The sequence below is a fragment of the Lepus europaeus genome, chromosome 19 (genome assembly GCF_033115175.1).
Source record: "Lepus europaeus isolate LE1 chromosome 19, mLepTim1.pri, whole genome shotgun sequence".
Taxonomy (NCBI): domain Eukaryota; kingdom Metazoa; phylum Chordata; class Mammalia; order Lagomorpha; family Leporidae; genus Lepus; species Lepus europaeus.
Window position 1 is genome coordinate 54618190 of NC_084845.1, and position 12683 is coordinate 54630872.

The window sequence follows — 12683 nt, forward strand, 5'->3', positions numbered from 1 at the left end:
GGTATCCTGGCCTGCTCTGGACTCTGAACACTAGGAAGGAAGTAACAGATGGCGTGAGGGGGCTGGGAGGCAGGTGATGTGGAGCCAGACACCTACTGGGGCCTCAGTAGCTTCTCCCAGCACCAAAGTGTGGCTCCTGTGTGCTTTGGGCTCTATCCTCTTGTACCCTGTCCTCACTCCTATATGGTCAGCAGGCTCCTTGTGGCACCCCAGCGGCAGGGGTAAGGACAATCCTACAGGTCACCCTGACTGGACTCCCCTTCCCAGCCTCTGTCTTCCTTCAGTTTACAGGCCTCAACATCCTTTGAGCCTAGAGTTCTTTTTAGGATGCCACCTTATTTGCTTCTTAAGCTTATTTACCCTCTTTGGAGAGAGACACAGCTGGAGGAAGAAAGACTAGGCTGAGACTGGTACAGACACAGACCAAGATGGACAGAGAAATAGGCAAAGACAGAGTACAAGAGATGGGGTCCAAAAAAGATGGAGAGAGTCTGAGATTGAAACACGCGTAGGGGTGGGGTCCTTGCCTGAATACTGTGATGCAGAACCCAGATCCTGGGCCAGTGAGGGTGTTAAAGTCCCAGTTCCAGTCTCCAAGTGAGCCCTGCTAACCCGATCTCCAGGCTTCGGTACATCTAGGGCCACTAGGGGGCGCTCTGAACCCTTTCCCGGTACCAGCTACAGTTCAGTGTTAGCCAGCCAAACATGGAAGTAAGCCTGGGGATATACATGTGCAGCAGCACTGGTCTCTGTAAAGAGATGACAGCAACAGAGCCCCAGGCCCTGCCTTTTTTAGCCCCACTGCCACCCTTAGGTTTACAGCTGCAGAGAGGACTTGGAGTTAAGAGCAGGCTTCAGGACCAGCACACCTGGGTCAAATCCCACCTCTGCCAGCCAGCTCCAGCCACGTAGTCTGGGGACGCCTCCTGACTTCCCTGTGCCTCTGATTCCTCCCTTCAAGAATGGGGACAAATAAATGTACCCTGCAGGCATGGTCCTGAGGAACACCGGTGGTGATGAAGAGTATCTGATGCAGTGCATGTGTGAGGACAAGAGGGCTGGATGCCACTGAGTGACATGAGTGACTGCCTGGACAGTCTGGAGGGGCTGATCCTGGAGACAAAGGTTCTCATCAAATACACACATTAGGGAAGGTGTTCCTCACGGCAAGGGGGGCAGCTTAAGGATCTCAAGGATCATCTTCTCGGGCGTCTAGGGAGAAGGCTGGAAAGGGGAGACACACAAAGTCATTCTGATATGTTTTAGGAACAGCTACCCTGTGGGGATAGGTTAGAGGGAGTAGGACAGGGGCTAATGGGGAGGCTGGTCACTGGGGAGAAAACCATGGGATGTCTGGGGCGAGGGGAGAGGAACCTTCCAGAGTGCCAGTTGGGGGAAACCAGAGATTTGGGTGTGGTGTGTAACCAGAGGATGAGTAATTGTGGACTCACAGCTGGGGACATGACTCCATGGCCCAGGAGAGAGTCAGCACTTGAAATGTGGGCCAGAAACAGGGAGGGCTCAGGTGGCCCTAGACAGAGTCCTAGAGCCACCAGGGAAAACGGAGCCCTAACCTTTAGAAGAGAAGCAACCAGGGGAAGAAAAGTAGCAGGGTCAAGGCAGGGAGGACAGAGCCCCGGGGGGCTGGCAGGGGAAGTCTGCTCGGATGTGAGTGTGAGCTGTGAGGGAGGACAAGTGCGGTCTGCCTGCGTGTGGAGGCTCTTCGGGGCGCCTTGTGTGAGCCAGACGGGGTCCCCAGGGCTGGGGCCCGAGCCAATGGCCAGTAGGAACGGGGCGTGGCGGCCGTTTAGAGCTTCATGAGGAAGCATCCCCGTGCGGAGGCCCTCGGTGACTCAGTGCAGGGTGGCAAGGAGCCATCCAGCGAGGCCAGCGCGGCTGGGCCCAGGTCACGGCTCCTGCGGGGCCCGGTGAGGCCAGCTGGGGGCTACCAGGCGACGGCAGCGAAAGGCTGAGCCCCCGGGGCAGTGGGTCACCGCGTGCTCCGCGGCCTCCGGGGTCCGGAAGCTCGGCCGCCGGCGGCCCGGGGCGCCGAGCGCTGTCCCGACGCGGCGCGCGCTGTCGCGATCCGGCGGCGAGTGACGTGGCGGGGGCGGGGCCTGGGCCGCGGCGGGGGCCGCGGTGGCTGCGCGGTCGAGCATCCTGGCGGCGCCCGGCCACGGGGAGGTAACGGGCTGTGTGGGGGCCGGCGGGCGAGCTGGGGAGCGGGGCCGAGCGGCGCCGGGGCGCGGGCGGGGGCCGCATGCTGCGGGGCCGAACTTGCCGCGCCGCCGCCGCCGCCGCGTGCGGGATGCGGGCCCGGAAACGGCGCGGGGCTGGCCGCGGCCGCCTAGGGGACGCCGCGGGTGAGAGGGTGGCGGTGTGAGTGTGAGAGGGACCCCGAGCGTGAGGGTGGGAGAGTGGGGAGACCCCAAGTATAGGAGCGAGTGTGTGCGTGTGCGTGTGTGTGTGAGAGAGCGAGCGAGCCCGACCCTGCGTCCGATGGCGACTTTGTGAGGGCGCGAGTCCCGGAGTGTGAGGGAAACGGCGCGTGTGTGACAAAGAGGGGAGCCGTGGGCGTGAGGGCGACTCCGGATGGCGTGTGGGGCCCCGAGGGGGAGAGGGACTCCTAGGGGAGCCGCGAGCCGGAGCGGGAGGGCTGGTGTGAGCGGGGCGGCGGGCTGCGGAGGAGGCCCGGCCTGTGGCCGGGAGGCGGCGGGCGTGAGAAAGCGGGATCCGCACGCGGGCTCCGGGGCGGGGGGCTCCTTTGAGTTCTGTCCGTCGTGGTCAGTCGTCCGGTTGGACCATCTCATCCCTTAACTGCGTGTGGGGTTTGGGGTGAAACACTGTGGAAAGTCTGCCCTGAGCGCCGAGCCGGGCGCTCCCCGTGTTGTGTAAGGGTCGGGATAAAGAGGAGTCCACACTTGAGTGAACAGATGTGTTGGAGCACCTGTCTTGGGCGCTGAGCTGTGGCTTAGATGACACGCTGGAAAAGAATTCAATCCCTGCCCTTCATGGGGGGAAAACCGTGGCCGCTCATCTAATCTAGCCCGGCTGTAGCGGCCACCCAGCCTCCGGTGCCAGCCTTGGACACCTTATCTCCCCCGACTTGAAGATCGAGGGACTGTTTCCTGTGATTTTTGCTTCCTGTGAGACCCTTTAGGAAGTGCCCGGGCTGCCTGCATTATTACTGAGGTCCTCTTCTGGCTGTGCTCTGTTTGTGCTTTCCAGCCTTGCGCTCACATTTTCATTCAAGTCATTGTATTTGATTTTCCTTTCCTAGCAAATATGTGGAAAACCACGTGCCTGATTTTCTCCTATCTTTCTTCTGCACTTCCACCTCCTTCCTTGGCTGGCTGTGGACATATTTTTATTGCTGGCCAAAAGTGTATACCAGTGACTGATCTCCCAAGAACTTCTTGGTGGAGGCAATTTCCTGACCTCTGGGCTTCCCAGGAGTCCCTAGGATGTGGATCCCTTTCTATAAAAGTTATGCGAACAGTGCTGGTGGGACCTGGGACCCAGGTGCAGCTGCCTAGACATGCATGATCTGAGACGACCAGGCTAGAGCTCTAGCACTTTGGGGCTGCCTGCTTCCATTTTACCTGTGTGATGGAACTTCTCCGTAATTGAGGGCTGCTGCTAACGGGCATGGAAAATTTAGATTTTTACAACTGAAAGTACCATCCTGCTGCTTATTGGGTTTGTTCTGATAAATTATCTCTTATTCTTTGTTGCAGATATTAAATGGCCAGGAGAGACAAGTGGAATTATTTAGCCCTTGCTGTGGAGACTTCATTTTCTTCTTAATACCTGATCTGTTTATGATGAGGTGGCTTGCGCTAGTGTGATTTTCACTTATTTCTTGGCAGGTGAATATTGTTACTGTGTTCTCTATCGGCTTTCTTTGATCTATATGCTTTATAAGGAGTTTTAGTTATTTGTATATAATATGAACATGATACTAGTAAAGAGAATGGCTCATACATAATTAACAGCTCTTTTTTTAGTGTTACATAACACTGGAATTATTGTATAAATAAGTTACTTTTTTATATTTCTTTCTAAAAAGTAATTATGGTGGCTTATATTTAAAGATACTTGTAATGAGCTTGTTGAAAAGAAACAAACCATAAGCCATGGAAAAGACTACAAGGGTACTTCAAAAAGTTTGTGGAAAATGGAATTAAAAGATAAGTTTGTTTTCTTGCAAAAAGAAATTTGAAACCCATGCATATTTTTTTCATAGTACACATTTTCTATGAACTGTTTTTTAAGATCCCTCATATGCCTGGATTTCAAAAAATGTGCCAAAATAAACCTACCTTTTAATTCCATTTTTTGTTAATTTAGTGAAGTACTCTCTTAGGTAGCAAGTAGTGTTGAAGTTAAGGTATCTAATCCACTGGGATTGGGAGCTGAATTTGATCTTGAGTTTTCTGGTGTCTTAGGTAAAGAGACAAACATAAATAGTCACATAACTTTCACTTAATAGAAAAGAATAAATATTTTTTAAGTTTAAGCATTAAAAAATAACTAGTGCATACTCAGTGTGAAAAATATATAGAACTCAGAGGAGTGTAAAAAAGATAAGTTCTGTATGTTTTCACCACAGTTGAGATTTTGGTGTAATGCTCAACATCATTTTTTTTCTACTCATTGATTATGAAAGAAATGGTAATCCAGCTTTTAAAACTTGCCTTATAATTAAACTTTGATCTGTTGTTTCCAAAAATTGTGTATGACAGTATCATGGTTAAATTTTCATGGGAAAATTTTAGTGTTCTGGTAAATTCTTTTATTGTTTGCTTCAGGAATATGGAATATAGGATGAAATCCTATTGGGAAACTGCACGTATCCTTAGAAGCAGTACTTAATACTGGCTTTCCAAGATAGCTACATTGAATCATTTAATGAAAATTATTTTCAACAGGGATCTAAGAGATTTCACTATGTTAGAGAAAAAGAAATAGAGAGACTGATACTGTGGGTAAACCTCACATACTAATTTCTTAATTGGATACAAATTGAAGACAGAAAGATATCCCAACTAGGAAGATGGTCTGTAGAATTTGATGACCCTCCATAATACCAGGCTACCCACCTGGAAGTGCTGGCTTCATTAGGGGGCCCTTGAATAAGCGATTTTTTATCCCGTTGTTGCAGAGGGTCTGCAGATCTACTCTGTGGGCACAAGATAGACAATGTGTCTCACGCAGGTATGTGCTGCTTTCTTTGGAATGTGTGTAGATAACGATTGTGACTAATTAAATACAAGTGGATTCAAAATTATTACTGTAATCATAGTAGCTTTTTGCCATTTTTTTCTTCTCCATCAGTTGTTATTTGAAAAACAAGTACTATGACAGAATTACTGGTTGATTACATGCTTTTTTCCATCCTTTTGCTTATAACTTATGTATGTCTTTATGTTTAATGTAGTTACATATTGGGTTTTGCTTTTTTTCCTAATTTGATAATGTCTGTCTTTCCATTGATGTACTTAGATTATTTATATTTAATGTAGTTATTGGCATAATTGGATTAAAATCTCCCATCTTGTTTTTTCTATTTGTTCCATATTCCCTATATTTTTTGTTACTTTCTTCTTTTCCTGCCATCTTTTTGATTCTGGTTTTTTTTCTTATTTTTATTTTTTGACAGGCAGAGTGGATAGTGAGAGAGAGAGACAGAGAGAAAGGTCTTCCTTTTGCCGTTGGTTCACCCTCCAATGGCCGCCGCGGTAGGCGTGCTGCGGCCGGCGCACCGCGCTGATCCGATGGCAGGAGCCAGGTGCTTCTCCTGGTCTCCCATGGGGTGCAGGGCCCAAGCACTTGGGCCATCCTCCACTGCACTCCCTGGCCACAGCAGAGAGCTGGCCTGGAAGTGGGGCAACCTGGATAGAATCCGGCGCCCCGACCGGGACTAGAACCCGGTGTGCCGGCGCCGCTAGGCGGAGGATTAGCCTATTGAGCCGCGGTGCCAGCCAATTCTGTTTTTTTTTTTAAATGTTTAATCTTTATCTATTTATTTTCATCCACTGGAAAAGCTGAATGATAAAGACAAAGAAATCTTCCATTCATTCACCAAATGATTGCAACAGCCAGGGCTGGTCCAGGTTAAATCCAGGGACCCAGGGCCGGCCCTGTGACTTAGCAGGCTAATCCTCCGCCTTGCGGCGCCGGCACCCCGGGTCTAGTCCCGGTTGGGGCACCGGATTCTATCCCAGTTGCCCCTCTTCCAGGCCAGCTCTCTGCTATGGCCCGGGAAGGCAGTGGAGGATGGCCCACGTCCTTGGGCCCTACACCTGCATGGGAGACCAGGAGAAGCACCTGGCTCCTGGTTTCGGATCAGCGAGATGCGCCGTCCTCAGCGGCCATTGGAGGGTGAACCAACGGCAAAAAAGGAAGACCTTTCTCTCTGTCTCTCTCTCACTATCCACTCTGCCTGTCAAAAAAAAAAAAAAAAAAAAAAAAAAATCCAGGAAATCCAGGGACCCAGAAGTCCATTTGGGTCTTATGTGGGTGGCAGGAACCCAACTACTTGGGCCATCTTCCACTATCTTTCCGGGCACACTAGCAGAGACCTGGATCAGAAATAGATCCTCTTGGGGCCAACGTTGTGGCACAGCAGTTTATAGCTCTGGCCTGAAGTGCCGGCATCCCATATGGATGCTGGTTCTAGTCCCAGCTGCTCCTCTTCCAATCCAGCTCTCTGCTATGGCCTGGGAAGGCAGTGGAAGATGGCCCAAGTCCTTGGGCCCCTGCACCAACGTGGGAGACCTGGAAGAAGCTCCTGGCTCCTGGCTTCAGATCAGTGCAGCTCTGGCCTCTGTGGCCATCTAGGGAGTGAACTAGCAGATGGAAGACCTCTCTCTCTGTAACTCTGTCTTTCAAAAAAAAAAAAAAAAAAAGATCCTGAAACTGCCACCCATGTAGGATGCTGGTATTGTAGGAGGAAGCTTAACCTGCTGCACCACAGTGCCAGCCCCACTCTACCTTTAAAGAATATTGTAAAGCTGGGTGCTATTGTGTAGCAGGTAAAGCCATCACCTGCAGTGCCAGCATCCCATATGGGCACTGTTTTGAATCCCAGCTGCTCCACTTCTGATCCAGCACCCTGCTATGGCCTGGGAAAGCAGTAAAAGATGCCCCAAGTCCTTAGGCCCTGAACCCGTGTGGAGACCCAGAAGAACCTCCTGGCTCCTGGTTTGGGATTGGCTTAGCCGTTGAGGCCATCTCGGGGGATGGCACAGTGGATGCAAGACCTCTCTCTCTCTCTCTCTCTCTCTCTCTGCCTCTCCCTCTCTGTAACTCTGATTTTCAAATAAATAAATAAATCTTTAAAAAAAGAATATTGTATCAATTCACATGTAATCCAGGAAACTTAACAACAGTATACTCTCAATTCTCCCTATCATTTTACATATATTATATGTAAATTTTTCCATATGATATAAATGTATATGATATATACATTGCTATTCTTTTTGCTTTAGGCAGCAGTTAAGGTCTTTTAAAAAATATTTATTTATTTGAAAGACAAAACAACAGAGAGAGGGAGCAACAGAAATCCTCTACCTCTGGTTCACTCCCCAAATAGCTTCAAAAGCCAGATTTGGGCCAGGCCAAAGCCAGGAGCCTGGAATTCCATCCTGGTATCCAACATGGGTGACAGAGGCCCAAACACTTTGGCCATCTTCTACTGCCTTCTCAAGCCATTAGTAGGGAGCTGGATCGGAAGTGGAACAGCCAGAACTCAAACGGGTGTTGTGATATTGGATGCTGGTGTTGTTGCAAGCAGAAGCTTAACCCACTGTGCCACAATGCCAGCCCCAGCAGCTATATTCCAAAGCAGTTAAAAATAATATAAAATGTTTTTTTTTTTTTTTTTTTTGTTAGGCAGAGTGGACAGTGAGAGAGAGACAGAGAGAAAGGTCTTCCTTTTTGCCGTTGGTTCACCCTCCAATGGCCGCTGTGGTAGTGCGCTGCGGCCGGCGCACTGCGCTGATCTGATGGCAAGAGCCAGGTGCTTCTCCTGGTCTCCCATGGGGTGCAGGGCCCAAGGACTTGGGCCATCCTCCACTGCACTCCCTGGCCACAGCAGAGAGCTGGCCTGGAAGAGGGGCAACCGGGACAGGATCGGTGCCCCGACCGGGATTAGAACCCGGTGTGCTGGCGCTGCAAGGCCGCAAGGCGGAGGATTAGCCTAGTGAGCCGCGGCGCCGGCCTAAAATGTATTTTTGAAAATATTTACCTCAGACCACTTGATACTGTGCCATAGCTCTTGAGATGTTTTCTCACTTTTCCCATTTTGACTCTTAGGCTTTTCATCTCTTTGTTGAAATTCCATATTTGTTCCTACACGCTGTCCAGCTTTTTCATTAAGGCCTTTAATGTATTAATCATAGTTATTTTAAGTTCCCTGTTTGGTGTTTCCAATATCTGGGTCATCCTAAATCTGGTCCTGTTTATCATTTTGCTTCTTTATAGTGGGTTGGATTTCTTGCCTTTTTGTGTAGCTTGTTATTTGTTATTAATTGCCAGACACAGTAGGTAGAGCAGCAGGGAGCGAGGGACCCCGGGTTTGTTCTGGGGAGCATGCCTTTTCTTTCGCTAGGCTATTACTATGAGGTTTTGAGGCGGTGACGAGGTGAATTGTGTTTTGGTTTTACTGTTGCTGTGGTTACCTTAGGTGCACCATTGGCTTTAAATTCCTTGGGTGTTTCCTTTTGTTCTTGTTTTGTTCTTTGCTGGAGGTAGACTTTTTCTCAATGTTTCAGCTCCACCCTTGGCTACCAGTCTCAGTGGCAAAGGTTCTTGTTTGTTTCTGGGTCCTTGCTAACCTGGTGGTAGCAATTAGGGGTTCTCCCTGTTTTCCTGGTTCAGCCTCAGTCATAGGCAGGCCCTGTTTCCTTGGGACTTGGGGCTGGCCTTTCTGAATGATTCTGTACTCCCCTAAAGGTAGGATTAATGGTCTTGACCAGAATTTGCTGTCTTTCCCCGCCCCAAGGCATTTTATTTATTTATTTTTTTTCTTTTACCCATTCCCCAGCTACCTTGGGAGTGACCAGAATGCTGCCCGTTCTTTCTCCAGGAGATTACTGTTTTTCTTCAGAGGAGGGTATAGGTGTACCTTTGTGTTTTCCCTCCTCCGGGCTAGCACCACAGATTGTTCTTGGGGTGAGGGAGGCACCATGTCTGTATATGAGAGAAGCTTTCTGGGTTTCCTGTTAGCACTCAGTGAGGTTTGTGGAGAAAAAAATATGAGTGTCTGTGGCTCTTGCTAACTCACACTTGACCCTTAGAATGTGCTTTAAAAATTATACCTGAATTCTTACTTGCCTATGTGGTGCTTGTCTCTTTTCCCTGCTGCCACAGGTGAACTATGGCTTGCCTTTCTCTCTCTCTCTTTTTTAAAAATATTTATTTATTTATTTGAAAGTCAGAGTTACACTGAGAGAGGAGAGGCAGAGAGAGAGAGAGAGAAAGAGAGAGAGAGAGAGGTCTTCCATCTGCTGGTTTACTCCCCAGTTGGCCACAACGGCTGGAGCTGCGCTGATCTGAAGCCAGGAGCCAGGAGCTTCCTCCTGGTCTCCCACGTTGGTGCAGAGGCCCAAGGACCTGGGCCATCTTCCACTGCCTTCCCAGGCCATAGCAGAGAGCTGGATTGGAAGTGGAGTAGCTGGGTCTTGAATGGTGCCTGTATGGGATGCTGGTGCTTCAGTGCTTCTGCTAGTGCTTCAGGCCAGGGCCTTAACCTGCTGTGCCACAGCACTGGCCTCTTGCCTTTCTCTCTTCTTGGACCTTTAGTTTCAGTGTAGTTGGTTGCCCTGTAACCTCAACTTTCTGATGGCTTCAGGAAAAATTGTGGTTTTCTATGCTATTTCACTTTTTTTTTTTTTTATCTTGGAGTGGAAGTGATACTTTTCCCAGCTGTCCACATCCTAAGTAGAAGCTAGAAGTTGATAACTTTCCATTTTATACTAGATTTTATCTTACAGTGAAATGATTTATTTATTTACTTGAGAGGCAGAGTTACAGAGAGAGAGAGAGACAGAGGGAGAGGTCTTGCATCCACTGGTCCCTGTTTACTCTGCATTTTTTTTTTTTTTTTAAAGATTTCTTCATCTCTTTGAGAGGCAGATTTACAGAGAGGCAGAGAGAGAGAAAGTTCCTCCATCCACTGGATCACTCCCCAAATGGCTACAATGGCCGGAGCTGTGACAGTCTGAAGCCAGGAGCCAGGAGCTTCCTCCCAGTCTCCCTTGTGGGAGCAGGGGCCCAAGGACCTGGGCCATCTTCCACTGCTTTCCCAGGTTATAGCAGAGAGCTGGATCGGAAGTAGAGTGGCCGGGACCTGAACTGGTGCCCATATGGGATGTTGACACCGCAGGCGGCGGCTTTACCTGCTACGCTACAGTGCATTTTACAAAAGAATTTCATATTGTCTGATTTGAAGCTCATGAAAGATCAGTGAGGCTGTTTGGGAGTTATCTCAGTGTCAGAGAAGGGTCAGGTTTAGCTACCTGGTGAGCTCTGGTCTCTGACTGGCATTTCTTATCTCATGCCATCTCATTTCCATGCTGTCATACTGGCTGGGAGGGCATGGTCCCTACCAGTCTTGTTCACATCTGTTTCCCCAGCACAGGGTCTGGCGTAATGTAGGTCTTGGCAGATTATGTAGAGATGTATGAGGTGAGGTTTACCTGTTCCCAAATTAGCCATCTGCTCTTGGGGAGTTGTTGAGGTTCCATTACAACTATGTTTTTGGGTGGTCAGCAAAGAGATGGGGACTTTAATTACTTTAGCCAAGGATGGGCCCTGATGACTGTTAGTTTTTTTAATTGAATGAAGAGAAATAAGTCTTACCTGCCCTCAGTTGTGTGACTCTGCCTCTCTCCTTGGCTTAAAGAGTCATTCCTCTTAACCTTTCAGCAGGAACCTTGTCCTTATTCAGGTCCTGACAACAGGACTTGAGGAGGGGGTGGGGAGGGTCTGTGACAGTGTCCCACCCTTCCAAATAAGACCACTGGATAGTTTCACCAGAGTGTCAGACACACTTAATAAAACCACATCAGAGGGGCCAGCACTGTGGCATAGTGGGTAAAGCCACCGCCTGAAGTGCTGGCATCCCTTATAGGCGCCTGTTCAAGTACCAGATGCTCCACTTCTGATGCAGCTCTCTGGTATGGCCTTGGAAAGCAGTGGAAGATGGCCCAAGTGCTTGGGTCCCTGTTCCCACTTGGGAGACCTAGAAGAAGCTCCTGGCTCCTGGCTTCAGATCTGTGCAACTCCAGCCATTGTAGCCAGTTAGGGAGTGAACCAGCAATTGGAAGACCTCTCTCTCTTTCTGCCTCTCCTTCTCTCTCTGTGTAACTCTGACTTTCAAATAAATAAATCTTTAAAAAAAAAATAAAATAAAACCACATCAGAGACACCAATGCCAAGTTATACAAATACAAAATCAACCCTTGGTAGCCCCAGGTTCCTTCCCCAAGCCAGAGTTTGATGGACTAGGGGAAGCTGATATGGTCCCTGAGGTTGGTTTCTCTGCTTGTCTCTGTTGAGTTGGATAGAGAAGGCAACCTAGGTCTCTGCAGTTGAGTCTTACATTAGAAAACAGGCTCCCCAGCTGTTTACCGGTTTAATTCCCACACCAGTGCTCACCAGCAGACTCATGAAAACAAGAATGTTCCCGCAGGCCTGCATAGAGAAACCTGCATGGCTTGGTGCCAGAAGTGAAGTGAGACGTGGTGTTAACTTAAAGCCAAGCCTTGCCTAAGCAGGTAGGCTGGCACAAGTCCTCTTGGACTGCGAAAGGCTCACTAGTGCTCTGGAAGAGCTTTCTCATTTGGCCTCAAGACCAGACTCTGGAAAGGTATTAGGATAAGTAAGGCAGAGTTTTGGTGCAATCTGTGGAAACTGGTTTCCACTGAGAACTACTCACTCTCAAGTGACTTTGGTTCCCTTGCTCTGAGCTCCATGAGACCACCAGGTTCTGACACATGCCTTTTTATGGAGTGCAGGAGAGGCTTCTGGGAACATGATGTACTGATCCTATTCTATCTGGAAATCATCCCTATGATCTTAGAGGACTGACTCCTGGGTGGAAATCAAATGGCCCACCAGATTCCTTTCTCCTAAAGATGAGGTGGGATCAGGAATCTGAATCATGACTGCTACAGGAACTGAGGGAGAGAGAAAGCCATGTTGAGTGTGGGATGGGTCAGGGTAGTAAGATGAGTGTTGTGGGCACAACAGCTCATGAGTGTCCATTTTCATGACGATCTTCTTACAGTCTCTGTAATAGAGATAGACTCTGGTGTTGGCATCGTCTTAGCCCTTCCCAATGTTCTTTACTGGCCTAAGAGTATCTATAGTTCTCGCCACATGTAGCTGGACATGGCAGAAGGCCCTCTTTATGTTTGGGTAGGGATGAGTGGGCGGGATTACCTGGGTGTGTTCAGTGAGGCCTATCAGGCCAGTGAGTGTTGTGTACCAGGTACAGGTGCAAGGACTCTGATGTATTTTGTGGGGGCAGGTTTGTGGGATTTAAGCGGATAAGAACAGATCAAAACTAATACTTCCAGGACAGTCAGTGCTATGAATAAACCTAATGCCAGCCTACCCTGGATGGCAAGATAGGTACGCTTTGTCGTAAGTCATTATCAGATTGTTTTGTC

General features: G+C 49.0%; 1 protein-coding gene across 2 annotated transcripts in view; it reads left to right on the forward strand.

Moving 5' to 3' along the window:
* Positions 1 to 1892: 1892 nt before the first annotated feature.
* The window catches only part of SLC7A6 (solute carrier family 7 member 6), a 35087-nt gene continuing 24296 nt past the window's right edge, over positions 1893 to 12683 (forward strand). Inside the window, exons 1-2 of one of the 2 annotated variants that reach the window (XM_062177182.1) lie at positions 1893 to 1928; positions 3738 to 3869. The gene's annotated coding sequence lies outside the window, so the exon portion shown is untranslated. Of the gene's footprint in view, positions 1929 to 2121; positions 2185 to 3737; positions 3870 to 12683 lie in introns of those variants that run through there. The other variant, XM_062177181.1, reaches the window with a different exon arrangement.